Source organism: Haliotis cracherodii, unplaced genomic scaffold (genome assembly GCF_022045235.1).
Source record: "Haliotis cracherodii isolate W230 unplaced genomic scaffold, xgHalCrac1.p SCAF_15, whole genome shotgun sequence".
Taxonomy (NCBI): domain Eukaryota; kingdom Metazoa; phylum Mollusca; class Gastropoda; order Lepetellida; family Haliotidae; genus Haliotis; species Haliotis cracherodii.
Window position 1 is genome coordinate 16,609,959 of NW_027266270.1, and position 27,929 is coordinate 16,637,887.

General features: G+C 40.1%; 2 protein-coding genes across 2 annotated transcripts in view; both read right to left on the reverse strand.

Moving 5' to 3' along the window:
- Window positions 1–15,924, reverse strand: part of LOC139461858 (uncharacterized) — an 89,165-nt gene extending 73,241 nt beyond the window's left edge. Inside the window, exon 1 of the mRNA XM_071243339.1 lies at window positions 15,573–15,924. The gene's annotated coding sequence lies outside the window, so the exon portion shown is untranslated. The remainder of the gene's footprint in view (window positions 1–15,572) is intronic.
- Window positions 1–27,929, reverse strand: part of LOC139462326 (glucose-induced degradation protein 8 homolog) — a 303,774-nt gene that overhangs the window by 79,460 nt on the left and 196,385 nt on the right. The window lies entirely within an intron of this gene.

Below are 27,929 nucleotides of genomic sequence, written 5' to 3' on the forward strand. Positions count from 1 at the left end.
AATAAAACCACAACATAGCGTTGCTCGAATGCATCGGGTCATTTGTCTAAATTTGTTTTGAAAGAAAGAAACATATCCCAGTGATATTGAGAATTCAAGAGCGGCACTTATTAACTATTTGTGGAAGCATACATTCCTCCTGAATACTGAACACTGAAATGTCTTGCCGACCGACTGAACAATACGCTGATTGGGTTGACCCTTTAACGCTCTGATTTCGCCATCACCTCATTGACGAAGACCCCCAGTGGAGTCACTGCCCTGAGGCTATGTCCGATTTTACTTTAAATTGCAGTATCGTGCTCGGTTTATTTAATCTACCTAAAACACAACGCTGAGTTGGTGGCAATTGCGCTGAAATTGTCGTTGGGTACAGATTCACGGTTTTGGATATTAACCAAGCAATCAGCAGAGGACGTTCAGTCGCGACTCAGCTCGCGTTTCGTCTCTCTTCCTAAACTACAACATTACAACACCATTGCTGTCGTTGGCAACTTCATTACAACCGCCCAAGCAAACTGTCCTGCGTTAAGGCTCATAAATTAATAGAAACCGAACAATTAGGATGAGAGTTAATCTTGTTGTGTGTCATGTTGCAATTGCTATTGCACAGGGAGACCAAGAGGGTAAGATCAAAGACGAGGGAGGCTTGTTATCTTGTGAAGGGCATATTGCCGAGCTGACAGAAAAGCATTGCGCCAATAAAGCTCCGTTGCTCATGTGATTTAGCGCCTGTCCGCCACGAGTACAAGTAGCCCTCGAAGTCCGAGATAAGTTCTTGGCGAGTCAATTTAGCGTCTGAACGAAGGACGCGATATGCTACAGACACTTGACAGCAAGCTGGAAGCGGCGCGAGCGAGCCGAGAACAGCCCGCACGTGCTTCACACATCCGGGTCATGTTGGCTGAGTTTGAGAGAGTGGTCAGTTAATGGGAGGGAACAATATAACCGGAGTTCTAGCTTTGTAAGTTCAACACTGCAAAGCCCTTAGTTTGCTGTAAGGGTTCGTCCAACAAACCCCCAGAAAAAGCGTCAATGAGTGAGTGAGTTCGGTAGCTCGCCGCTTTGAACAGTATAGCTCACCGCGTTGGGGGATTCCTAAAGTGACGTTAGTGTTGAGATTTCTACTCACATAAACGTAATCAACCAAACGAACAATATAAATCATAAATAATATTATTCAATTCAATTTGATAATTTTATGAATATAATAGACTGTCAATCTCGAATGTCATGTCCATTTGGAACCAAACCTTCGGTCCCTAATGTCTTTTTATACATGTATAATTAAAAGTGAACATATATCTCGAATGTTAGTCCCGTCGAGTTCGAGATAGAGGGAGTCTACTGTATGGTTTATGGTCCTCTTTGGAGAATTTGATTCGGCGTTAGAGGTTATACATGCATTTCATTAACTGATATGAAATGATTGATTCGTTAAAATTAATTTCGTGTTCATTTGTAATTTAAATGTTTCACAATAAACAGTTGTTGTGAATTTAAGTTTACATAAACACGCAACACAAAGGCGACAGTAAGGCCTTACATAACTCGATCTGTTTGTTTTAGTTTTCACAACTGTTTAAAATAGGCGTGTTTAAGGTTTTACAGAATCTACGTGTTTGCGAAGCGCAAAATAATTGTCATTCACAAACAAGGTTGCTGGAGAAGGCAGAGTTAGGCAATATTATCTTCACGTGGCTTACAGGTAATACATTTCCTTTGGATATATTCGGTAATATATATGCCCTTTTTTAATAACCAAGCCAATAATACGGGATGACATCTTCAAAACTTTGAAATAAAAAGAAGCTGTGGTGACTTCTGGCTTCAATAACCTGAAAAGGCAGTCATGATTATTTTGTTATTTACAAAGAAAACTCTCTATAAAAGTGTCTATTATACAAACTCATTTGTAGTATAATGTGAACCTTTATGGCCTATCTATTACCCAAAAACGGACTTCTACTGAAACTAATATTTGTTTTTAATCTAACGCAGTAAATGTTAAAACAGAAAGATTTTTAGTTTAGAGCAACGGTGTAAATTAGGTTACCAAAGACAAGTCTTTTTGGTTCGGTGCTTATATTTTTGCAAATGAAACATATAACCTGTGCAGTTGAGTTTAAGCCATAGTTTTTGTGTGAAATTTAATTGAAATGTAAAAGCAATGTATTATAACGAATTAGCTTGTGTGTTTTAGTGTATATCGATCAGGCACGGTCAAAATAAGCTTTATGATTATTTGGCTGTTGAATTCCTTTAAGGGAATACCAACTCTAATTGGGAAGCGCGTGACAGTTGATGCTGTCCTTTGCATATTGCAGGAGTCACAATTCAAAGGTGAAGATTGTAACGCTGGTGGTGGGTGCCCGACTTACGCATGGAGAGCGTCTCTGACCTCGGTCCCACCCAACACAGGTTATGAAACATTCATATGGTGATCCAAGGCAACTGTACCTATTCATACAGAAGCGAACGGGAACCAGGTGGATACGATGGACATGGGAATTAAGAAGGTACCGGCGTCAAATAGGCAGGTTGGTTTGTTTGCTCCCCAGGGAGCAAGTAATGTAACATGAATGTGAACTGATCCGTTGACTGGGGTAGTAATTAACCGCTTTGAACATGCAATATTGTATGGCGTCTAGGCAGCATTAATAGTCGTCATTTAATCCTCCACCAATAGGTGGCTTGCTCTCTCGGGTGCTTCTGACAAGCAAGGTGTTTGTCGACCAGCGGTGAGCCTATTACCATGTGGGATGAGGATGAAGAAACTATCCATTGCGATGGTGTATTACCATCAGAAGCCAGATGGTCCAGATCCCTGTAGAACAAAGCCGAGATAACGAACAGCATACGTATATTCCTGCGCTGCCTTTAGCGCTCTACCGTTCACATTCCGGTGTCAGTCCGACCACCTGCATGCAGATTGGACACCTCGGTGCCAGAACGAGGGAAGGATTACAGCGCTTGAGGCAGCAGTGCAACAATTACACACGAGGGATGCCGTTTGTAAGCTTCGGAACTGAACCCAGACTAGCTAATGTTAAACAAACACCCGCCTACTGTACCATCTGGCCATGACCCGGAAGTATGTCTACCTTTGTAACAATATGGATATCGTATACTCATGTCTAGACGAAGCACTACGTATATCATAGACGATAGAAAGAAGGAAGAATCGATGAATGAAAAGAATAAAAGACTGGATCAGAGAGAGAGAGAGAGAGAGAGAGAGGGGGGGTGAGAGCGAGATTTTAAACAGTCACTCCTTCAGTCACTCACATTTCCAGCGTTCAACTCGAACCACTCACATTTCTAGCGTTCAACTCGAACAAACTATATGCTTTTTATATGAATCCGAAGAATATATTTAGATGTTTGCCATGTTCCTCTGGACGGTTTATTATACACTATATGGATTACCATATTTAATCTACCGGTGAACATCCGGGTTACATTAGGTCTTCAGCAACCCATGCTTGCCGTTAAAGGCGACTATGCTTGTTGTAAGAGGCGACTAACGGGATCGGGTGGTCAGGCTCGTTGACATGGTTGATGTATGTCATCGATGCCAATTGCGTGGATTGATGTTCATGATGTCAATCACTGGATTGTCTGGTTCAGACTCGATTATTAACAGACTGCGGCGTGTGCGGGGTTCACAAACAAACAAACAAAAATCAAGAGGTAAAATCATCTCAAAATGTCTAAAGTTCCATACAAGCGGAGTGTATTATACAATAATGCTCATAAAGAATTGCTGTTACAATAAGTTATTTGCTGGAAGGAGTTCAAGATGTTTCAATAGAGATGTTTGCGAATAACGCATCCTGCCCCAAATGTAAATCAATACTTCTTTTACTCCCATGTGTTTTGCTTACTGACCGCTGGTTCTATGGACAACATATTGTGTATGTTAATACTATAAGTTACGCTGCATTCTGAAGTCGAGATTTGTCCGGGAAGCCAAGCGCATCCTGTTATAAATTGAAGAATAACCGAGAATGAATATTCAACAGCATTATATATCTGAGTCAGCCCCAGCGCCTTTAAAAGTACCATTCATACTGCAGATTTCGATCTCAGCATTATGACCTGCTTACAGGGCTTACTGCTGAATCTCACGGTATTTCTGGAAAAAAAACATGTGCTCGGAAAGTAAATCCAATTGATTCATGAACGCATTTCCTATGTAGCATACCTCCGATCTGAAACTCTGTAATGCCAGCAACTGCCGAGCAAATGTCACAAGTATAGTATATGTGTTTGTTTAATGTTCTTTTCAGACTTTTCCACGATTATATTTAAATGTTAATGCAGTTGTATTCAAACTCCAAAATCTGCCTCTATGCTACATGTTCAATGTTAAGGAAAGCCCCAACGTTACAATTCCCCCGGCATGACACATAATGGACCATCTTAATAACATGTTAAAATATGTTTTTGGATACTCGATTTGATCTACCCGATTGATCCATCATTCTTCAAGTACCCGTCTGGATCTACCCGTCTGGATCTGCCCGTCTGGATCTGCTTGTCGTAATATACCCGTCAGTGTATACAATTGTAGCTTCCCATCTGAGTATTCCTTACTTGAGTACACGTTTTGATAAACCTTGGAGTGGTGATTGATAAGTTCTGAGCCCTACGTCGAAAATCGTGACCTAAGTCCTTAACGTGATGTCATTTTTAACATAATCCCCCGCCATATTAATACACATTTGCCAACGATGTTGGAGGGATTTCATCCCAGTTTTGTAGTCCTTCACTTGGCTGTCCAATCAGTTCTCCATCACTGTTACAAAGTCATCGTTCAAGTCGAAATGAGTTCCGGTAAGAGCTTTCTCCACATTTAAATTAGGAACTGATGGAAGTCTGACTTGGCCAGATCAGGAGAATAAGGTGGGTTGTGAAGCAGTTCACACATGGGGATCGTACACATGGGAATGACTGATTTGTGCACTGGCGCATTGCCCTGGTGGAAAAGATCACCCTTTGCCCGTCTTCCTACGTCTCGTAGTCTTAAGTTCATCCCTTGATTGTCTCAAGTGCAGCATAATATGCTTCGTTTATTGTCTGGCCAATTGGAAGATAGTCCATCATGGTGTCACTCTCGGCATCCCACAACATGACGGCCTTGACCATTCCAGCTGATGGGACAGTCTTTGTCTTCTTTGGTGGCAGTGATGTCACTGTTTGTCAATTTGATTGTTTGGACGCAAATTGGAGGGGGTGAAACCAGGTTTCAACCATAGTCACACACTGTTGCAAGAATCTTTCTGGATCAGCTTCATACAGGGCTAGATTATCACGACATGTGTCTGGTAAGTTTTGTGATCAAATGTCAGAAGCTTTGGAACCCAACGAGCTGGAAATACCTAGCCGGAGCTAGCCGGATGGTCATCACCATGGCGTTGACTATCTGGATCTTTTTTGGTGTTCCAGGGTGTCCCTCCCTGCTATGGTAAACACTGCTGCCAGCCTCTTTACGGCGGCATAGAAAGTAGCATCCTTCCCTAACGTGGTACTCATAGCTTCATGGATGTTGTTTTTTGTAAACCCATTTTTCTGCAAGTATTTTATCGCTACATATTCCTATGTTTCCTATAAATTTTCCAAAGATTACAGGCCCCTGCTTATTTAACTGACTTGTCACAGCGAATCAGTTGGTTCACATGACTCATTGTTTGTGGATACATTATTACGTATTTCCTTGTATGTGAGCCACAGAACTTATCAATCAACGTTCGTACCTTTATCTAACTTGCTGTAGGTACCCATCGTTGTCTTCCCTCCTTGATATACCAGCCCTAATTTTATTCTTTTAGTCAGATTCTTCAATCAAAATTTTATCATAAAACAACGTCCAAGATTATTGCACTTATATAGCGACATGCATGCAGGTGTATGTGTGTATGTGTGGCTGCTTGCACTAGTCCGGACTGATGCCGATTTATAGTGCTAGCTCACTGAGATACCATGCCGCAGTTTAACATGAATACCCCACTCAGACACAGTATACTGACTCCGAGACGACCAGTCCTTGTTTTAGCCCCTTGTTGCCGACCGCCAGACAGGGTAACAACAAATACCATCTTTTAACGTCTTTTGTTATGACGCAGCCGGGGATCGAACCCAGACCTTCCGCTCTCCGGGCGGACGCTCTACCATTAGACCACGGAGGCGGTCTTCAACGGTATAAGGATCTATGCCGAAACATAGCTTTTTACAGTATTAAAGAAATTGTTATCCATAAAATTGTGTCTACCAAGTGCATTTAAGTGAGACATTTCTCGTCCCAGACATGTCTTAATCAACCGAATTTGTTGATGTTGACGTTGTATACTTTTCTCTCATACATTATGTTCTCCTAGAAATAGTTTTGATCTCGCAAAGTCGTATTCGAAAATGCCCGGACTCATCATCCTCAATGTAGTGCCAATCCTCCAACGCCTACGGGGGTATTCTGGATGTATTAACTGTCAATGGACCATGTAACACGGCAGCCACACACTGACTACAAACTGACAGGTTTGTAACGAGCTCAGACACGACACGCGTCATCACCAATTTGTTTCAATGAATTTACCATTAATCATCAAATTGTATTTTCCCTTATATAAATCGCGTCCTATTTAAACGCCATCATTCATGACAATATTATAGACGGATTATATCACTGCGTGAGTCTGTGAAGCGTGTGCTTTCAAAGCGGAAAGAGAAACGAAAACGTTGTCAAGTATTGAGCCATATAGTGTAAAATAATTTCAAAGTGAAATTTATACCTCCAATACTATTCCATTTCCTGCAAATTGTTTGAAGTACTGTGTGAAAACACCTTCCCGTTGAATTCACAGACATCAAAAGGTTTGGTCTAGTATCAATATTGAGAATGTTTTGTATATACTACGTTATGCTTGACATAAAAGCTGATTGGATGGTTGATCACTTTGAAATTCCTCCAGAACGAAGGATCGTCTACTACTTTCATAAATCACTTTGCTTTGTAATCTCCAGTTTTTGAAAGAAAAACAACGTGTTGACTCTATGTACTTGTTTTGCTTTGAAGTATTTTAGTTGGCGACCCTGGTCAGTGTTTGTAAATCACATGATAGGGCAGACGTCATCATGACAAACGACAGTTAACTGTCAACACTCTAAACACTCAACAGTTACCCAAGCATAATCATTTTGTCGTTAGCTGCATGGTTCACACGCGAACTGAAGCGGAATGTGTGTGTATGCATTGGCTCGTGCACGCATACTTTGTTTCGGGTAGTGTAAACACCTTTAAACATGTTTAGAATTAGAACATGTTCAATGAAGTGCATATAATCAATAAAAAATGGATGGTATGTATGATATATATTGAAACCAGATTCACGGTTACATGCATGACACATATGCCAACAGCCTTACCACGGACTTGGTACAATATTATCATCAAAATGTACAAATATACCAATCTAATGGTAGCTGGGAAAACTGACACTTTTAACTATAACAGTCTCCACAGCACAGGTGGACGACAAATCAAGATATTGCAGGTTCGAGGTTTTATGTGTGTGTGTGTGTGTGTGTGTGTGTGTGTGTGTGTGTGTGTGTGTGTGTGTGTGTGTGTGTGATTTGTTTTCCAAACTACGATATGCATATTTGCATTAATCTCACACGTAAATATAGCGTAAAGGCTAAATTAAAAAAGGCTATATTTTCCAATATTTGAACTTGAGCAATTATTTTACTACAACCGATATCAGGATGAAGTTCATATAGTAAAGCATTCATGTTAGCCTCGGTATGTCTCAAAGCTATACAAGGACTCAGAAACCTGTGATCGATGTTTTGATTTTCCAGATAATGTTTCTAGGTTTGTCCTCAGCAACCCTAGCAACTCATGCTTGTCATAAGAGGCAACCAAACAGATCAGGTGGTAACGTTCGTCTTGGCGGATGCATCTGATCGCATCCCAATTGCATGGTTCGATGCTCGTGATGTCAATAACTGGATTGTCTAGTCCAGACTCGATTATTTTACAGACCGCCGTCATGTATATATAATGTATGTGAATTGGCTAAAAAAATAGAAAAATGTTGATTTAATGTTTAGAAAGTAAATAGTTTAAATTTATGAACAAATAACAATTATATATTCTTACATTGTTAAAAACATTCCTGAAGAGGTGATGCGTAGCTATATAATTCAACAATATCTTCTGCATCTATAATTCAGATTATAGGATCAATAGGATATTATGAACATAATTGTTATTCATCCAATGGTTCCTTGAACGCGAGGGTGAGGGAGTAGTGATAATATATATTTTATTGACATATTTGCAACGTTTGCAATTTGTGACAATAAAATCAGATAACATTTGCGGTCAAATCGTACGGATTAACATATTTCCGGATTAACGAGTCATCGATGCGATTAACCAATCGGATCACGATCCTATGAATATGCAAACTGGGGTCGACTGGAAGGAGCTCCTTTATTGAGCTTCATACATCGATGCGATGTCTACATATCATACATATAGAACGGCTTTTTGCCGTTCCGAAAGCGTTATAGCTATGGGTTGCCTGTCTTCCTGGCTGAAAATTATTTGGCACTATATCAAGTGGAGCAATTCACCAACGCATTGTTTACCTATAAATATGTTATTGTTATTTCTAAATGTAAGATTTAGGATACGAAAACACGATCGGGATCACGGTGTTTTGTCTATAATTGATGTCCTTGCAACACAGAATTCACTATGAATACATTGACGTGCATGTGGCACATATGGTGTCTCTTTAGGCAAGAAACTTTCTTCGAAATGTGCCTTTGTTCAAACAGCATTGAATTGTTAACCGGTAGGATGAGATGGTAATGTGGCTGTTAACCTTTCAGCTCCTCACAGGAAGCTTCGGTTGTATACTCCCCAGGGAGCTGAGAATGAAAATGGAGTAAACACTGATCCATTGACCCTGATCCATTCAAACCCACCCAGAACCTTTCGGAGAATGTGAAGATTCCTCAACACAGCAAGCCTTCTGCATTACCCAGGGTGTCAGAAGGGCTGTATTCCTGGAAGCAAACCCGGGTACTCTCCCAATGTCAGTCAACAGATTTGGAGCTACCAGACCTAAGGCACCGAGAACAACTGGGAGTCGGACAACATGGTACCTGGGATGCAAGCGTGACATTTAGAAAGCGAGGTTCGCTCAATTATTATTATTATTATTATTATCATTATTATTATTACTACTACTATGGCAGGGGAGAATATCCCAGTACGATGGTCTCGAGAAGGGAAGCCGTCATCAGCTGTTCAGTTGTATGTGCAAGCGTTAAAATCACAGGACAACCTGCAGGTCTTGAGACGCCATATCAACGCTCTCGAGAAGAAGCAAACACCAGTGGAACGTGTGTTCATTTTTAGACCCTCAGATGTGAGGTATTTTACAACCCTCCACATGCCGCTGACGAACAGTGCTCAAACAATTAAGTGACAAGTTGCAAAAAGTATCCTGTCGCTATAAAAGGCCCACAAAACTAATGGAGGTTGATCGCATATTTGAACAGTAGACTCGTGGGAAAGCTCTTTTTCTTGTTGAAGGTTTACAACAGACAGCGATAAATGTTAAGACATGTTGGTTATGTTATTGATGAGTTGAATGATGACTGGCTCCACAAAGCGATTCCCTTGAACGGCCAGATGGATTCAAGGCTACGACTGAGGAGACAGATCGCACCGCGAAAATAGAAACCAAACCAAATTCCCAGGCTGTTGGTACGGTCCGAAATATTTGATCATTGTGACTCAGTTCTACTAATAGGATACACAGGGTTATTGGGTTGCAGCTTGTGTGCACTGTTCCAGAATCACCATTACCTTAGTATACTTAAGTTAAAAGTGCATCATCAAGAGCTCATTCCAAGCGTTGCCTAATACAAGTACGATGTTTACATTTTCGCATGCTTTTTTTCTGCACGAACTGGCAGTCAAACCACTGGTGTTCTGAGCAGAAACGAAATTCCATTGTTATTGTGTTATTGAAAAAAAAATTGTCCCAGACAATTCTTGAAAAATATAATTATGCTTCATACTGTTGAAACAACAGAACTTAAAAAAAAACCAGTGTTGCAAGATGTTTTTTTACAACAAAAAATATAGACTAATAGGTTTAATAAAAAAAAATGTCTGGTTTTGCATCTGAAGCTGACATAATATCTGGTCTCCATACTTATGCTTTAAATTTAGAAATGGCCTCCACATGTCTACCGTAAAACGTTTTGAAAGCTTTACTGAGCCCTTGAATGCTGTAACCTTGAACAAACAACTTCTGAGCATGAGCATGCTCGATTGTATCTTAAAAGTTATGAAATGTAGACACCAAGGGCTTGAGCTGCAAGAATACCGCTTGACAGAAAAGGAAAGTTGACTATTGGAAAGTTGAAGTCATCCCTCTTGTCATACAGTCTTGTGTAGAGTGTTTTGTCAGTCTGAATCTTTATGCATAGATCTCAATATGAAACAGATAAGGCGGTCTCACCAGTCTCCTTTATTTCTAGTTCAGGTGGGTAAATCAGTGGATGGGAATTGGTGATATATTTAAACCCAGGCCAAATGTTTAGTTGACCCAAAGGTTGAGATGGTAAGCGGCGGGGGACGACGATTGGCAATCAACCAAAATCACCAATCCAATCTCATGCTGGAGGCCTGTTGTAACTCGGGCTCAGATAACTCCGCAGGCACAAATGATTCCCCCATTTGTTTTAAAGAATACAAATGTTTTGACACTAATTGTGCAACAGTGTGTGAATGTCGTACACAAAGGATATATTTTCGATGATACAGCACAGTATTTTCGATGATTGCACCCCATCCTTTTTACATATTGTGAAATTACCAAATTTTTTGCACAATAGGATTTTTGGGATAAATTTGAAGGACATTGTCAAGCCATTTTGTTTAGACTTTTTAAATACTGTTACACATTAGCAACTTTATTTTCTGACATAATGGCTGGATATATTGTGATATAAACGCTTGACTGCAATATTTTTTTAACTTAGAAAAGATTGGTATTCATTATTCTGTTTGATTTACTAACTTTGTATTTCAAATAATACTGCAACTGATGTTTGATTGTAATTTCATAATTATATTGACACTATGACCTGTTTGGCAATCATGTAAAATGTTGATATGCATGCAAGATCATTATTTAACAAAATAATGGAAATATATATATTTTAAAACATATGAAAATAATTACTTTACCTAATGTGATATGTTTCCTTTTTGAGGTTATTTATCGTCAAATTACCTTAAAATGAAGTTTAAGTGTGTTTTGTGTTCGGCGCGGTCATTGTTTTAATGGGTAATAGGTGTTGATACACGTATGTTTCTTTATACACGAAAACTAGTCGTCTTGTAAATTTATAACATATTATGGGTTTTATTAAAATAACCTAGCCTGATACTCAAGAATCGGATATAGAATAGGGTGAGTAGTTTGAGCCTGATATGAAAGAATTGGATATAGAAAAGGGGGAGTAGTTTGAGCCTGATATTCAAGAATTGGATATAGAATAGGGGGAGTGGTTTGAGCCTGATACTCTAGAATCGGATATAGAATAGGGGGAGTGGTTTGAGCCTGATACTCAAGAATTGGATATAGAATAGGGGGAGTAGTTTGAGCCTGATACTCAAGAATTAGATATAGAATAGGGGGAGTGGTTTGAGCCTGATACTCAAGAATTGGATATAGAATAGGGGGAGTAGTTTGAGCCTGTGTCAAAAGAATTGGATATAGAATAGGGGGAGTGTTTGATTCTGATACTCTAGAATCGGATATAGAATAGGGGGAGTAGTTTGAGCCCGATACTCTAGAATTGGATATAGAATAGTGGGAGTAGTTTGAGCCCGATACTCTAGAATTGGATATAGAATAGGGGGAGTAGTTTGAGCCCGATACTCTAGAATTGGATATAGAATAGGGGGAGTAGTTTGAGCCCGATACTCTAGAATTGGATATAGAATAGGCGGAGTGGTTTAAGGCTGATATGAAAGAATTGGATATAGAAGAGGGGGAGCAGTTTGAGCCTGATACTCTAGAATCGGATATAGAATAGGGGGAGTAGTTTGAGCCTGATACTCTAGAATCGGATATAGAATAGGAGCAGTAGTTTGAGCCTGATATGAAAAAATTGGATGTAGGACACAGGAAGTATTCTGAAAATAAATTATAGGTTAAGAAAAGTATAGTGATTTTAGATAGGCACCTTGAGTTTTTCCAAATAAAGTTAAATATAAAACTGTAATAAAATAACTGGCACTAAAACATCCCAATATAGGGGATTGTTCTTAACCTTTCATTTAAAAAAAAATGAGGAAGAGGGGTTGAAAACCTTTAACTCAAGATATGTTTGATCTTTTCTGCAATCATTTTAATTCAAAACAAGGGGAGTCATTTGGTCCCAGTAGGGGATTTAGCTGGGCCTAGAGGGAGTGTTTTGAGCCTGGCTAGGGGAATCATATGGCCCATATGACTCCAGAGTCAAATTTAGGGAGTCGTTTGAGCCTACTACACCAGCAGGTCAAGGCTAAAAGAAACGTGAGCGACTGATGGTTTTACAAACTTGGAAAGGTATTATTTCATTATATTACATAAATGTCGAATGAAAATAAATGTGCCAAAGGTCGTAGGCATTTACCACTTTGAGTTCATAAGTTGGTGATAGAGTAGGGATCAGATCTTGGTTCGGTTAAGCCACCCTTCCAAGTCGTAGACATTTACCTACGATCTTTGTCGTGGTGCTGATGGATCAAGGAAATCGGCCACCAAACCAAAACAGACCCGTGAAGATCCGGTTTGGAATAGGTCTTCGGTAACCCATGCTTGTCGTAAGAGGCGACTATGCTTGACGTAAGAGACGACTAGCGAGATCGGGTGGTCAGCCTCACTGACTTGTTTGATGCATATCATCGTATCTCGTTTGCGTAGATCGATGCTCATGGTGTCAATCACTGGATTGTCTAGTCCAGACTCCAATATTTAAAGACCGCCGTCATATAGCTGGAATATTGCTGAGGGCGGCTTTAAACAATCACACCAAACTGAAACAGCAAACTGATCAATGTCTAAGTTCTTTTTTCTCCATGAAAAGACTGTATACGAATCTATCAAAGAAAACGTGCCGTGAGTCAACTTTGTCACAAGGCATAGCATCACAACATCGTGAACGCGGTGACTTTAATTTTAACAAGAACCAAACACCTTTTGTTAAAAAGAATGCTCAGGTTTGGCATATTGCCAGACTATCGACACTGATCGAGGGAATCAGCATACGGTACGTCTAACACTTAAAACGTCTTATAAAGTGGTTAAAATGAATGAATGAAAAGAATGAATGAAAGAATGAATGTTGTTAAGTTCTAACACTTAAAACTTCTTTATAAAATGGTTCAAATGAATGAATGAATGAATGAATGGATGGATGAATGTTGTTAAATTCTAACACTTAAAACTTCTTTATAAAGTGGTTCAAATGAATGAATGAATAAATGAATGTTGTTAAACTCTACAATCAGCATTATTCCAAATATATCATGACAGACCGAAACACATCCGTAACTTATAGTCCAGGTAGAATCCTGATCGGAAATACCACGCGCAATGAACCCTCCCTTGCCTCTACTAATGTATGCCTCGAATTGTTTTTGATTGTTTTGACATAGAATAAAGCAAGTTTTCGCTAGACACGAATATTTCATATTTAGGGGAATCTTAAATTTCGGTCAGAATTTTGTTTGTCCCTATTTCAACATCGTCTTATTTGACATGTTTTGGACATCCATTGTACATTAAAACGCCATTTTTTAGTTAGTTTCTAAAAAAACACACATCACAAATAAATGCACGTATGCATGTTCTTGCAAGCTGACCTTTTTTTTAAAAAAGAATGACATTTCACCATTATTTCAAGAGATAGAAATTATTAATGTGAATAGAGAAGTTTGGCTGCAACTATGTAATGGCGAATATGTTGACATATACATGTGTGAGGACAATTGAAGAATAAATGACATTTCACCATTATTTCAAGAGATAGAAATTATTCATGTGAATAGAGAAGTTTGGCTGCAACTATGTAATGGCGAATATGTTGACATATACACGTCTGAGGACAATTGAAGAATGAATGACATATTCATTCGATTCAAAGGTTATTGCCATGGCAACCTCCGCGACGATTGCTAACTTAGTCCTATTCTTATTCCAATACGGACAACATGTTTTGAAGGAAGTTTTCAATTGATGAAGATAGATATTCTTTCGGAACAAAGGAAAGAATATTATATTATTATAATCTTTGTAATTATACCGTATAGTAGTTATATCCTCGGGGAAATCATTAGAAGGGGTGTTATTTTAAGCACAACCCGACAGCAGGTGTTTGAACCACGCCACGCGTTAAGTTTTAGTTCCAATTTGGCCACATACATGCGCGTCTCTTTGTGGATACCATGATCCTGTTTTGGGTCTTTTACAATATGTAAAGATATTCGGGTTTTTTTCCTATGCCGCTATTAGGAACACTTAGCCAACTATAAGAGTCTTGGCATAAACATTAAATTTAAAATTAGAAAATTAGAATTAGATTATTATATTTTTTTTAATCATTTACAATCAGATTATTTTTATTCAAATTCTTACTGTGATAAACCAATGGAATATCTATACAATGAAACTTCCGAATTCTGGATCCAGATGATCAGGGAGCCATGCGTTTCGGATAATTACTGATTGAATATCTAATTTATATCGAGGACATTAATGAGAAACCTTAATGCGTTAATCCGAACATTTGCTATTCCGGACGATTTTACTTTGAACAGTACCGTCCGGATTGACAGGGTTTCATTTTATCTATGTCATGAAGAAGGTCAATGCATACCGTCCGGATTGACAGGGTTTCATTTTATGTATGTCATGAAGAAGGTCAATGCATACCGTCCGGATTGACAGGGTTTCATTTTATGTATGTCATGAAGAAGGTCAATGCATTCATGAACAATCTCACCTTATAATTTCACAGCTGACGCCATGAGAGTGCGAATGATGCAGCTACGTGCATAATTCATTTTTAAAACGTCTATTAATGATTTTCTAAATCAATTTATGTACATCACATATTCATCCTTAATTCCTTTCATAAAATCATCAGCTGCATGTCTCGGTTTAATTATGATTTAGTGAAAGGCACAATGAAAATAAAATTTAAATTGGCATCTTACAACATCCGCGACATTGAGGCTGATGTATGACGTCATTGTCTACATGCCATGTGTGACGTACACATTATCCGAGTAAAGGACATGAAGTAAATGTCATAAACAAAACATGAATTTCTTTATCAAACGAATAAATCAATAAACAAAAAGGTATCAAGAGTAACATATCGTTTTACCTACTTTTGTCTTATAGAAGTAATGGAAACATGTTTAACCTCGCAAGAAGGATAGTCTGACACTGATGAACATATACATATATACAGCGACATACTCTCACCTGGTTACTATTCTTGAAAAGTCTTGAGAGGTTTCAAATGATTCTGTTTTTCTGCAGTAGTGGTGGCCAGCCCCCAGCGCCTGGTTACAGCGTCTGGGTGTACGATCTCGGTCTTATGTACACCTCACAACACGCCAGTCCCTCTACGTCACATAGACAATAATATCCTGCAAATGCACTGCTGCTATTTTCCACAAAGTAGTGTTGTCTGTGTGACGGGTGTTGATGAAATACGGGGGCGTGTAGCCACCCTAGTTTTCTGTACCAGTTGGGCGTTCGGTCTTGACTTTTATTGGAGAGCGACACAGGCCTTGACAGCCTTTGTTTGCCATTGGTTCAGCGTGTTTTAGCCGCTGTGATGCTGCTGCCCCTGCACATGTTGAGGGGGATGCTGGTGCAGGGAGAAGGTATCCCCAGGGCCACTTATAGCCGTAATAAAGTCTGTTTGTAATTAGTTAAACATTGCTTCTTCATTAGGCCAGACTCTGCGGAAAAGTCAAGAGGGAAGGATTTCTTTACCCACAGGCCGTTACTGTCTGACGAGAGGGGGAGAAGAACTGATGTGTTCTACAGCAGCCCCCAAGTGACGGGGTAAGGGAAACAGGTGGTACAGAAAGGGGCAAGGTCCTGGAGAAGAAGGGATAAGCAACTTCGCAGCCCCCGGTAGATCGAACGGAACAGCCTCAGTCAGGGAGAGAGGTGGAGATGGGTAATAGAACAGCCTCAGGTTGGGAGATTGGTTATAGAACAGACCGAGGAAGGGAGATTGGTTATAGAACAGGCCGAGACATTGGGGTAGAGGGAGACTGGGTATGGAACAGGCCGAGACATTGGGGTAGAGGGAGATTGGTTATAGAACAGCTCAAGGCAGGGATCATGAGAGAGACTGGTTATAGAACATCCCGAGTCTGGTGTATAGGGGGAGATTGTTAGAGAGCAGTCTCAAACGGGGAGACACCTGGTGTTTATAGAACAGCTTGAGACAGGGAGATTGGTTATAGAACAGGCCGATACAGGGAGATTGGTTATAGAACAGGCCGAGACAGGGAGATTGGTTATAGAAATAGTCGAGACAGGGAGATTGGTTATAGAACTGGTCGAGACGAGGAGACTGGTTATAGAACTGGTCGAGACGGGGAGACTGGTTATAGAACAGACCGAGACAGGGAGATTGGTAATGGAAAAGACCAAGACAGGGAGATTGGTTATGGAACAGACCGAGACAGGGAGACTGGTTATAGAACAGACCGAGACAGGGAGATTGGTTATAGAACAGGCCGAGACAGGGAGATTGGTTATAGAAATAGTCGAGACAGGGAGATTGGTTATAGAACTGGTCGAGACGAGGAGACTGGTTATAGAACTGGTCGAGACGAGGAGATTGGTTATAGAACAGGCCGAGACAGGGAGATTGGTTATAGAAATAGTCGAGACAGGGAGATCGGTTATAGAACAGGCCGAGACATTGGGGTAGAGGGAGATTGGTTATAGACCAGGCCGAGACTTTGGGTAGTAGGAGATTGGTTACAGAACACCCCGAGTCAGGGAGATAGAGGGAGATTGTTGGAGGACAGTCTCAAACGGGGAGACACCAGGTGTTTCAGGATTTGTGTATTCGGATGGGGATATGGGGGTGACCACGCCACAGCCAAGGGGTAGTGTGTGTACCAGCTCGACCACGCAGAGGTGGACAGAGGAGCGACATGGAAGATGATGAGATCTCGATTACCACACATAAGCCCTGCTAAAGTCGTCAACGATTCCACCGGGCCGAATAATACCAAACGGAAATTCACTTTACATGGTCGCGATATCATAAAATGACTTAGGAAGGCAATTATTGACCAAGACGGGCAGAGCCTGTCCTTCATGAACATTGGCACATCTGAGCTTATTTGGCTTGCTTAAAGCTTGCGGGCCCCTGAGCAGTTAACTAACCTGACTACAGATCTTGTAACACTGTCTTAGGATACACCGTGTGACACTAATATCACTGAAAATCTAATGACTATTTATCGTTATGGATTTTTGGTCGGACGTGATGGGAGAATGTGAGTGATTGGTCTGGTGAGTGAATGTTGTTCAATGCCGCAGTGTTTCACACCAGGTACCTGTAATGGTGGTTTCTAAAGAGGTCGAGCTTGGCCTAGGTCACCGATTTGTGATGGAATCGAGTCTGGTCGTGGTAAACGGTTCACAGTCAATGAAGTGACCCTGGATCAGGTAACCGGTCTGTAAATAGATGAAGCGTGGATCAGGTCAACGGATTATCAACAAATACAGTCTAGAACAGGTAAATATGTTTTATAGAAACATAGCTTGGAACAGGTAAACAGGTTATAAAGAAACATAGCATGGAACAGGTAAACCGGTTGTAAAGGCACATAGGTTGGAACAAGTAAAGAGGTTATAAAGAAACATAGCTTGGAACAGGTAAACAGGTTATATAGACACAAAGCTTGGAACAGGTAAACAGGTTATTTAGACACAAAGCTTGGAATAGGCAAACCGGTTATAATGAAACATAGCTTGGAACGTGTAAAAGTGTTGTAAAGAAACATATCATGGAACGGGTAAACCGGTTATAATGAAACATGGCATGGAACAGGTAAACATGTTGTAAAGAAACATAGCTTGGAACAGGTAAACATGTTGTAAAGAAACATAGCTTGGAACAGGTAAACATGTTGTAAAGAAACAGAGCTTGGAACAGGAAAACCGGTTGTAAAGATATATATCTTGGAACAGGAAAGCGGTTGTAAAGATATATAGCTTGGCAGAGCAAAGCGGTTGTAAAAATATGTATCTTGGAACAGGAAAGCGGTTGTAAAGATATACAGCTTGAAAAAGGGAAGCGGTTGTAAAGATATATAGCTTGAAAAAGGGAAGCGGTTGTAAAGATATGTATCTTGGAACAGGAAAGCGGTTGTAAAGATATGTATCTTGGAACAGGAAAGCGGTTGTAAAGATATATAGCTTGAAAAAGGAAAGCGGTTGTAAAGATATGTATCTTGGAACAGGAAAGCGGTTGTAAAGATATGTATCTTGGAACAGGAAAGCGGTTGTAAAGATATATAGCTTTAAAAAGGAAAGCGGTTGTAAAGATATGTATCTTGGAACAGGAAAGCGGTTGTAAAGATATGTATCTTGGAACAGGAAAGCGGTTGTAAAGATATATAGCTTGAAAAAGGAAAGCGGTTGTAAAGATATGTATCTTGGAACAGGAAAGCGGTTGTAAAGATAAAGATATATAGCTTGAAACAGGTAGACGGTTTGAAAAGTCATCGAGGCCGGACGGTGAAACAGACTGTAATGACTTCCACCGTGGAGTATTGAGGAAGGACACACGTCGATGACTTCCACCGTGGAGTATTGAGGAAGGACACATGTCGACGAGTAATATGGCGTACGTATGAAGTCGCACGATTAGAGTTACCTCTTACAGGCAAGGGTATTGGGAACCTATTCTGACCCCGAAGAAATGAAACGGGCCATTGTTACGTAGATTAAAACACTACAATGTAATTGGGATATTAAACCACTAACAATACACAGTGATAATCCAGTGTAAATCTAAAACAAAAGATCCAGAACAGTAGGTTTAAGCATTAAGAGAATCATATTTCGAGAAAACTTTAATCTTCATACTTTGATGGCTCTCTTTGATTGTTACAAAAGTACTGTGGCATCGAGCCACGAAGCAACAAACACCATACACCAATGGACACATATCTCTAGAGCACCATGACCTTCGAATTTGGCTTAAAGCAATGCGCTATGCTTTAACATTAACACGTGACAAATAAGGAAGAGCATTTATGGATATCAACCTCTTTATTATGCGGAAACAAAACGTTTCGGGGTATATGCTTACTTCTTCATCGGCGGAATGAATGCTATCAGGCACCTGATGTAAGGAGAAGGCATATACTAAGAAACGTTGTGTTTCCTCATAATAAAGAAGTTGACATCCATAAATTCTCTTCCACATGTGTATCATTTCTTAATGCCAATCAAAGACTTGACATGACAAATTGTACGCAAAACTGGTATGCTTTATTTTTCTGTAAGTTTTGAATACGAACGTAAATCGTCAGGCCATGCGTGATTAACAATATTTATTATGTATATCGTTGCTTAAATATATTAGATGTACTTAATTTTTTTCCTGGTTGTTCCAATTCTGTCCAAGGCCAAAGGTGTAAAATACCTGTTTAACTTTTAAAGCCCAGCATTTATTCCCCTACACTGAATGATTGTGTTTGTACATATATGCATATTTTAAAACAGTATACAGTTGTTGCTGCGTACTTGATTTTGTGTAAATACATGTATGGATTAACCTTACGTAAGTAAACTAATCTCCATGACTAAATTTTCCTTGCAAACTGTATCATGTACACTTAGAATATCTTATGAAACACAAAACCGTTTCACAAACGCCCTTGGAGACACTGTGTGTTTGTCACATAGGATAATGTGGCAGGATCTGTGAGCAGGATAAAAACAAAAACAGAAACTGACAGTATTATGTAGCGAGCGAGTCATGAAGATTTATTCATTAAAATTGCAACACCTCCGTCCCACGTATTCTGTGTTAGTCCATGTAGTTAACGCTACACATCTTTACACATTCAGAAACAGAGACCTTTCCTTTTGTCCACGCCACCAGAGCCGTGCCTAAATTGAAATAAATATAATAAAAATCACGAATTTCGTAAGTGTGGCAAGCCCCACGTCTATAGGCTATGCTCCTTCTTGCCGACGCATATTGTTCTCATCACCGTGTTGCTGTGACGGCAAGTTTCGCGAATTTCTAAGCATCCCTTCTCCTGAAGGCGACTATACGTGGACAATTAGCTGGCCTGACAGCGAAGCCTTACGGGCGAGGGGTTAAGTCAATAAGCCGGGGGATCACAGCAAAAATACGGCGTAACTCCATTGGCCACCTAAACGATGGTGGCATTTATGACTTGACTATGTTTTCCTTCCTTTATATATTCATTGCATATCTGACCGATGTCAACGTCACAAACTGGGAACGAATCTAATAAGAACTCTTCTTGAAGGTTAAAAATAATTAGTCTTTTAGGGGATCTGAATAAACATTTACCATTTAAAATGAAAATTTACATGTACGTACTGTGTACCAAGGAAGGCTTTTGTGCAGTGTACATATTCTCATGTCTGTGCTCTCTTTGTAATCAGCTGATACAGTTATATGTTTGTATGGTTTTAACAGAAATCGACAGACTTGAAGAAAGAATACCCTCGAGACAATTAGGATGTCACTACTTCTCAGTTCTTCATTAAGAAATCTGTCAGATTTGAAACATATTTCCCACACGGAAGACGAAACCAAATGCCTCGGTTGAAAAGCTTGTTATACGCTAAGAACTGTATGCGCGATTGGAATTATCATTATGGGGTGTTAACCTTTTGCTATGATAAAGCTTTTAATGCTATGAATTCATCTTTGGAAAAGGAAATCGGAAACTTTTGTTCTATTCATTCATTAATTATCAGTATATTCTACATCGAGTAAATGGAAAGGGTCTTATGTTGGAAATCGTTTTCACGTTATTTTTCAACATAATCTCTTTTTACTTTAAACTTTAATGCTTTGTTATCCCTGCTCAATATACATCTTCATCCCGCCCCTCAAAAAGGCCTCGACAATGGCCATCACCCCGTCGTTTCTGGTAAAAGACTCTCCCTCGCAGGTGTGATCTGATCATGGCCTCAGGGGAGACAGAGAGTGTTGGGTCAGGCATTACGGGGCTTTGGTAAGTAAGTCAAACCTACGATCTGCAGCTGCAGCTTGCGAATTGTCTCGAAGCAGTACCATACCTGATCGGAGTTTTCCTCAACGTTTATCCTTGAGAACCTCAGTTAAAGGTCTCCGTCGAGACAAACCAAAAGGCTGGAAGACCTGCATCAACACGTGACCTATATACATCACAATGATACACGACACAATGCTATAAGAACTTAGCATCACCTGATGAAGGAGTAAGCATATGATCCGAAATATTGTGTTCTTCGTGATAATGACGTTGACATCAATAAATGCCCTTCCTTATGTGTATCACTTCTAAATGCCTTTCAAAGTCTTAAAATGCCTACAGTTTGTAAGCTGATGTAAATGTTTCACTGCAGTGTAAAACACTCCATCTGTAATTACGGGCTTCAAGAATTTGTATGGAATGGTTTTCTACCGGTCATTGCTACCACTGCATTGATACTTGTATATTGCTTTCCAGACGAATTTTGACTGTAAGCCTGTTAGTTGATAAACTGCTCGCAAAAGGAATTATGAACACGAAAAGACGTCATACTAAAAACGCATTATAAACCTTGCTAGTCTTGTATTAGGCTTTGCAGTTGATATTTCAGGTTCTAAAAAGTATTGAATTACAATATCTGATCACAAAATGCGACGTAGAACTATACAATTTAATACATAACGTGTCTTTACTAAGATTCAATGCTTTCGTCCGCACAAATCCTATCGCAAACAAGCGTGGTGTTTTCACGTTAGAATGGGTCCCCATAAGTCGATGCTGGTCGTAAGAAGTGACCAAATGCATCATGTGGTCCGACTCGGTGACTTGTGACCCGGCAGCATGGACCGTTGCTCATAATATCGATCACTGGATTGTCTGGTCAAGACTATTATTTTCACGCCGCCGTCATATAAACTGGACCATTGCTGAGTGCTGCGTTAAACAACAATGTATAAAACTTTAGGACAATGGGATATTTAAAAAAAAAACATGTCCCAAAACAGCACTATTCGCCTGGACACAACATCCTGTTTATTTGCCGATATAGATTCGCGCCTACTAGCCACCTACACTACAGCTACAGCTTGTAAACAATCACACAGAACCTCCAAGGCATACTGATCTGTGCAGTAACCGCTCATTGGCCTTTTGGGGTAATTTATCCGACACTGCAGCTGGTTTTACCGGAGTCGCTTCCTGTTTGTAAGCATGTCGAAATCCGAAGTATGTTAAATACACTGGTATATGCTCCATTTCCTGCTTTATTGTTTCTTGTTTAATTTAACTTGGATATTGCAGTGTTTAAGTAAAAATCAAGGGCGATGATGTAGCCTGTTGGTAATGGTGTACGTTACGCCTAAGACACCGCTCGATTCTTAAGTCGTCGTGATATTGCTAAACTCGGGGTGAAATAATAGTCCCTAATATACAATAAATCTTGTATATCTTGTACATACTATTTCATCAATATGCGCAGACATGACTAAAAATATTGTCTGGTGACTATATGGATGGATGAATTCCGCCTGTTTAGGTATAAAGTATTTAGATATCCAATACACCTGGTCTCTGGATGGCTTTCAGGAAATTATTTGTTTTTTGTAAAAAAAATGAAGGCCAAATAAGAAAAAAAATATGCATTTTAAAAGACAAAACCCATGTAAAGTATCTACTCGTTTCAGTAAATCTCTGATATACGTTTATTCACACACGACAGAGATATTATTTACCTTTTCGGGAAGAACATTAGAAAACGAGAAATAGATCACACGTACTTGTAAACGACAATATAAGATAGTTTCGCGATCAATCGCAAAGAACAATGAAGAACGAAGCGTGGTTTATATCATGCTAAAACATTGTTCTATCATGACGTCATTTCTGGAGATCATCATCATCATCATCATCATTTTTTTATCATTATTATTTCTCAGTGCTTACTCAACACCTCATGCCATTTTAGTTATATATATATATATATATATATATATTCAAATCCCCAACAAAACGAAACGTTTGACGGGACCCACCTTTGTATGCGTATCAAGATGCTTGCAAATTTAAAACGTTGTGACGTCATGAGTCTAGTGCGTAGAATATTCTTTACCTGCCAATGTAGCATGAGATGAACCTGACGTCAATAGACTCAAGAACTGTATTGATCAGATCCACACTGTTTCACCTGCTGGAGTATTCAACACTCTGTTTGACAGCCAGAGTACAGCTGCACTAAAAATTTACATTTACTCCGACTGCATTGGTTGTTTAACGACAGACTCGGCAATAAACTGCTACTACTACTACTACCACTAATAACAACAACAACAACAACAACAATAATAATAATGACAATAATAATTATGATAATGATAATAATAATAATAATGATGATAATAATAATAATAATAATAATAATAATAATAATAATAATAATGTGTCATATGTACAAAATTCATACCCTCATCGTTTCAAATTATAAAGTGCAATACACCTGTCCACATTTGGCCTAAAATACATCATTTTGTATTTTACATGACCTGAATGTGTAATACATTAATTTAAAAAAATTACTGATACATACATACATTAAAATATACCAGTTTCTCAAATATTCCAGCTTTATGACGTTTGAATGTAAACAATCGAGTCTGGACCAGACAATCATGTGATCGGTATTGTGAGCAACGACCCATGGCGTGGGATTACGAGAACACGATATTACGAGTCACCAAATCTGACTCCCGATCCATTTGGTCGCTTCGGGTTACTGGGGACGAATTCTTACTTCGACTGTTAGTATCAAGTGAAACTAAATTTTATATAGTTCCTCCATCACATTACCATGCATACGTTTGCATAAAACGCAAAATAGTTCTGTCGATATGCAGCCACGGCAGCCATATTGAAAAAAACTATTAATGGCCGTTTCGCAGTCATTGTTGTTCAAAGTGGAATGACATTTGGTAAATGCGTAGTTTGTAGTGAAAGCTAAAAGTTTCTCTAATGGTCGTTAGTCTGCCTAGTTCTTTCGTAATGTTGTGACATTTGGTGTGTCTTAAATGTGGCTTAACACATAAATTCTTGTTTTCGTGATATTTTAAATTTAAATTTTATTGGAATGTTGTATTTTGACTATGCTCCAGTATTCTCTCAAAATGCATTTCCTAGCACTGCAAACATTATCTCATCAGAAGCTACAAGACCAATGAAGCGGCAACGTCCCATGATTGATCTAACATTCGTGAAAGCTGAACTAGCTCAAAAGGGTCAGATCTGATTTTCAAAATGTCTGCCATGGCAGCCATATAAAAAAATATATATATGGCCATGACTGTTTGAATTTTAATACTGACAGAAACTTATGTTGGTTGGTTGTTGGTTGGTTTGTTGTTTAACGCCTCACTCAGCATATATGACTGCGGTCTGTAAATAATCGAGTCTGGACCAGACAAGCCAGTGATTAATATCACGTGCATCGATCCACGCAATTGGGATCGATGACATGCATCAACAAAGTCAGCGAGCCTAACCACCCGATCTCGTTAGTCGCCTTTTACGACAAGCATAGTCGCCTTTTACGGCAAGCATGGGTTGCTGAAGATCTATTCTACCCCGGATCTTCACGGGTCAGCAACTTATGTAGAGTGGCTGTCTTTGTTTGACATTTTAGACCGTTGACTACATATTCAGATGGGCTGAACAGCCGCCTAAATGGATCGGTGGTCAGGTTCGACAACTTACATGTCATCGTATCCAAGCTGCGTCGGTCGATGCTCATGATGTCAGTCACAGGATTGTCAGGTCCAAATTATTTATAAACTCTCGTCATATAGCTGGAATATTTCTGACTGCGGCGTAAAACAATTGTCACTCAGTATAATCCTGTCACACACAAACACACACTCATTTACACCATTTTCCAAAGCCATGAAATCCACCCCCACCCCCACCACCCAACGGTCCTCAACCTCTCACACCCTCCTCACTGGTCTCCAGTCCCACCCTAATAACCTGGGGGCACGGGGGTCCCAGTCGTCTAAGGCGCCGCAATTAGCTGTGCAGAGTTGCGTCCCTTGGAAATGCCCGAAACCTATGATTGTGGTTTCGAATCCCGGTTCACCCCGATTATGTTTCTAGGTTTGTCAGCACCATACCCGTGCTCGTGGGTTTCACTGAAGTGGTAAACGTCTGAGACCCGCATCACTTCGGGCTTTCCTCCCACATTAAGCTGACACGCCGTGATATAACTGGTATACTGTTAAAAGCTGCATTAAACCCAACAAATTCACATTCTATTTAACACCCCCATTCACTCACTCACTCCTAATAACCTCCCCCGTATAGGACCTGGCAATTCGTTGCTCTATAGTTAGCCTACGTAAGATAGTTCCCTCATATTCGTCACATCCAAATCCATATCCGCATGACTTCCTCCTCCTGACCCCGACCGCGTCATACCAAAAGACGTTAAAAGATGGTACTAATTATTACCCTGTCTGGCGCTCGGCATTAAGGGGCTAAAACAAGGACTGGTCGGCTCGGAGTCAGTATACTGTGTCTGAGTGGGGTATTCATGTTAAACTGCGGCATGGTATCTCAGTGAGCTAGCACTATAAATCGGCATCAGTCCGGACTAGTACAAGCAGCCACACAAACACACACACGTACTTGCACGTCGCTATATAAGTGCAATAATGTTGGACGCGACGTTAAACCCCATTTCACCTCACCTCCTCCTCCTGATACCCCATAGATCCACTATCTTTGTGAAGAACACTGACGTGACCATTCAATGACAAGGGCGTTCAGATTACAACTAACACCTACGTGTAATTAAGACGAGGATATATAATATTGATATCAACTTAAACCGTGGTTTTCCCCTGGGAGTGAGAATTGGCCTGACTACCAGTTTCCTTCCGCTGAGCGTCTTAATCAAGTGCCGCGCTTCTCAATATCTCTGATGCTCTCAATTACCGTCATTGTTGCCTGATGCTGACGATCCCTGTCGCTAAACCAGTGGCAATAAAACACACCTGGCCTCCCATTCAGCATCACCCCAATCACAGTTTGATTGAAGTTGGTATTGGCGGCCGTCACGTCCGCGTCGGTCCTACATGACAACGAAGAGGCACGCGGAGATAAAGCACATAGTCTGTTGCAGTGCATTGTTCAAATCTTTAGTGTCAATAAACAAACCAGTTTGTTTATTTCGTGTTTACTGTCGCGATCAGCAATGTTACAGCTCTATAACAGCCGCTTGTAAATAATCGAGTCTGGGCTAGACGACCAAGATGCTGGATGTCTTGATTTGGCACAAACAAATCTGACCGCCCGATCCCTTTAAGATAATCAGAGTGAATGAGTATGGTTTTGCGCCGCTATAAGCAATATTCCAGCAGTTTCACGGCGGGGGACACCAGAAATGGGCTTCACAAATTATACCCATATCAGGAATCGAACCCGGGTCTTCGGTGTGACGAGAGAACGCTTTAACCACTAGTTGCCATCCATAAATTCTCTTCCTTATGTGTATCCCTTCTAAATGCCTTTTTAAAGACTTCTTTACTTCTTATTAATTTCTTATTGTTGAGTCTTTGATAGATTACACATTGATCACCGTAGTTAGAGTGAGTGAGTGAGTGAGTTTGGTTTTACGCCAATTTCAGCAATATTCCAGCAATATCACGGCGGGGGACACCAGAAATGGGCTTCACACATTGTACCCTTGTTGGGATTCGAACCCGGGTCTTCGGCGTGACGAGCGAACGCTTTAACCACTAGGCTACCCGACCGCCCAACACCGTAGTTAGAAGTTGGAAAACAACTTCTTTATTGATTGTAAAAAAGGTTTCAGTACAAAGACGGTGCCTCTGTGGCTGAGTGGGTTAGATCTCTGACTTTGTGTATGGGCGATTAGGTGCCTCGCTCCGGCAGTGTGGGTTCGAATACCGGATGGGACTCAACCAAAAAAAATACTAGAATTTGAACTTTACTTAGAAAGTGTTATTGTTACATTCGACCACTTTCTAAATGGCATTGTGTGTTCATAGTTTAAGGACGACTTCTTTCCCCTTCGGGGGGCACGGGTGGCCCAGTCGTCTAAGGCGCCGCGATTCGCTGTTCTGGGTTGCGTCCCTTGGGCACGCCAGAAACCTATGATTGTGGGTTCGAATCCCGGTTCGCCCCGATTATGTTTCTAGGTTTGTCAGCACCATACCCGTGCTCGTGGGTTTCACCGAAGTGGTAAACGTCAGAGACCTGCAGCACTTCGGACTTTCCTCCCACATTAAGCTGACACCCCGTGATATAACTGTAATACTGTTAAAAGCGTCGTTAAACCCAACTCTATCACTCACTTTTCCCCTTCATCAGGTGAAAAGTGAGTTAACGTGTCGAGTACTATACAAGGTAGGATTAATGTATTTAACTGGATTCTCTCCCGTTAATCATGTTGGCTTCCTCGTTATATTGTCCTGTACTTTAGTCCTACCTCGTGTAAACAAGTTTATATATTAACTCAAGTTTCCTTCTTTGTTTGTTGCATTCAGCGATATTCTAGCTATATATA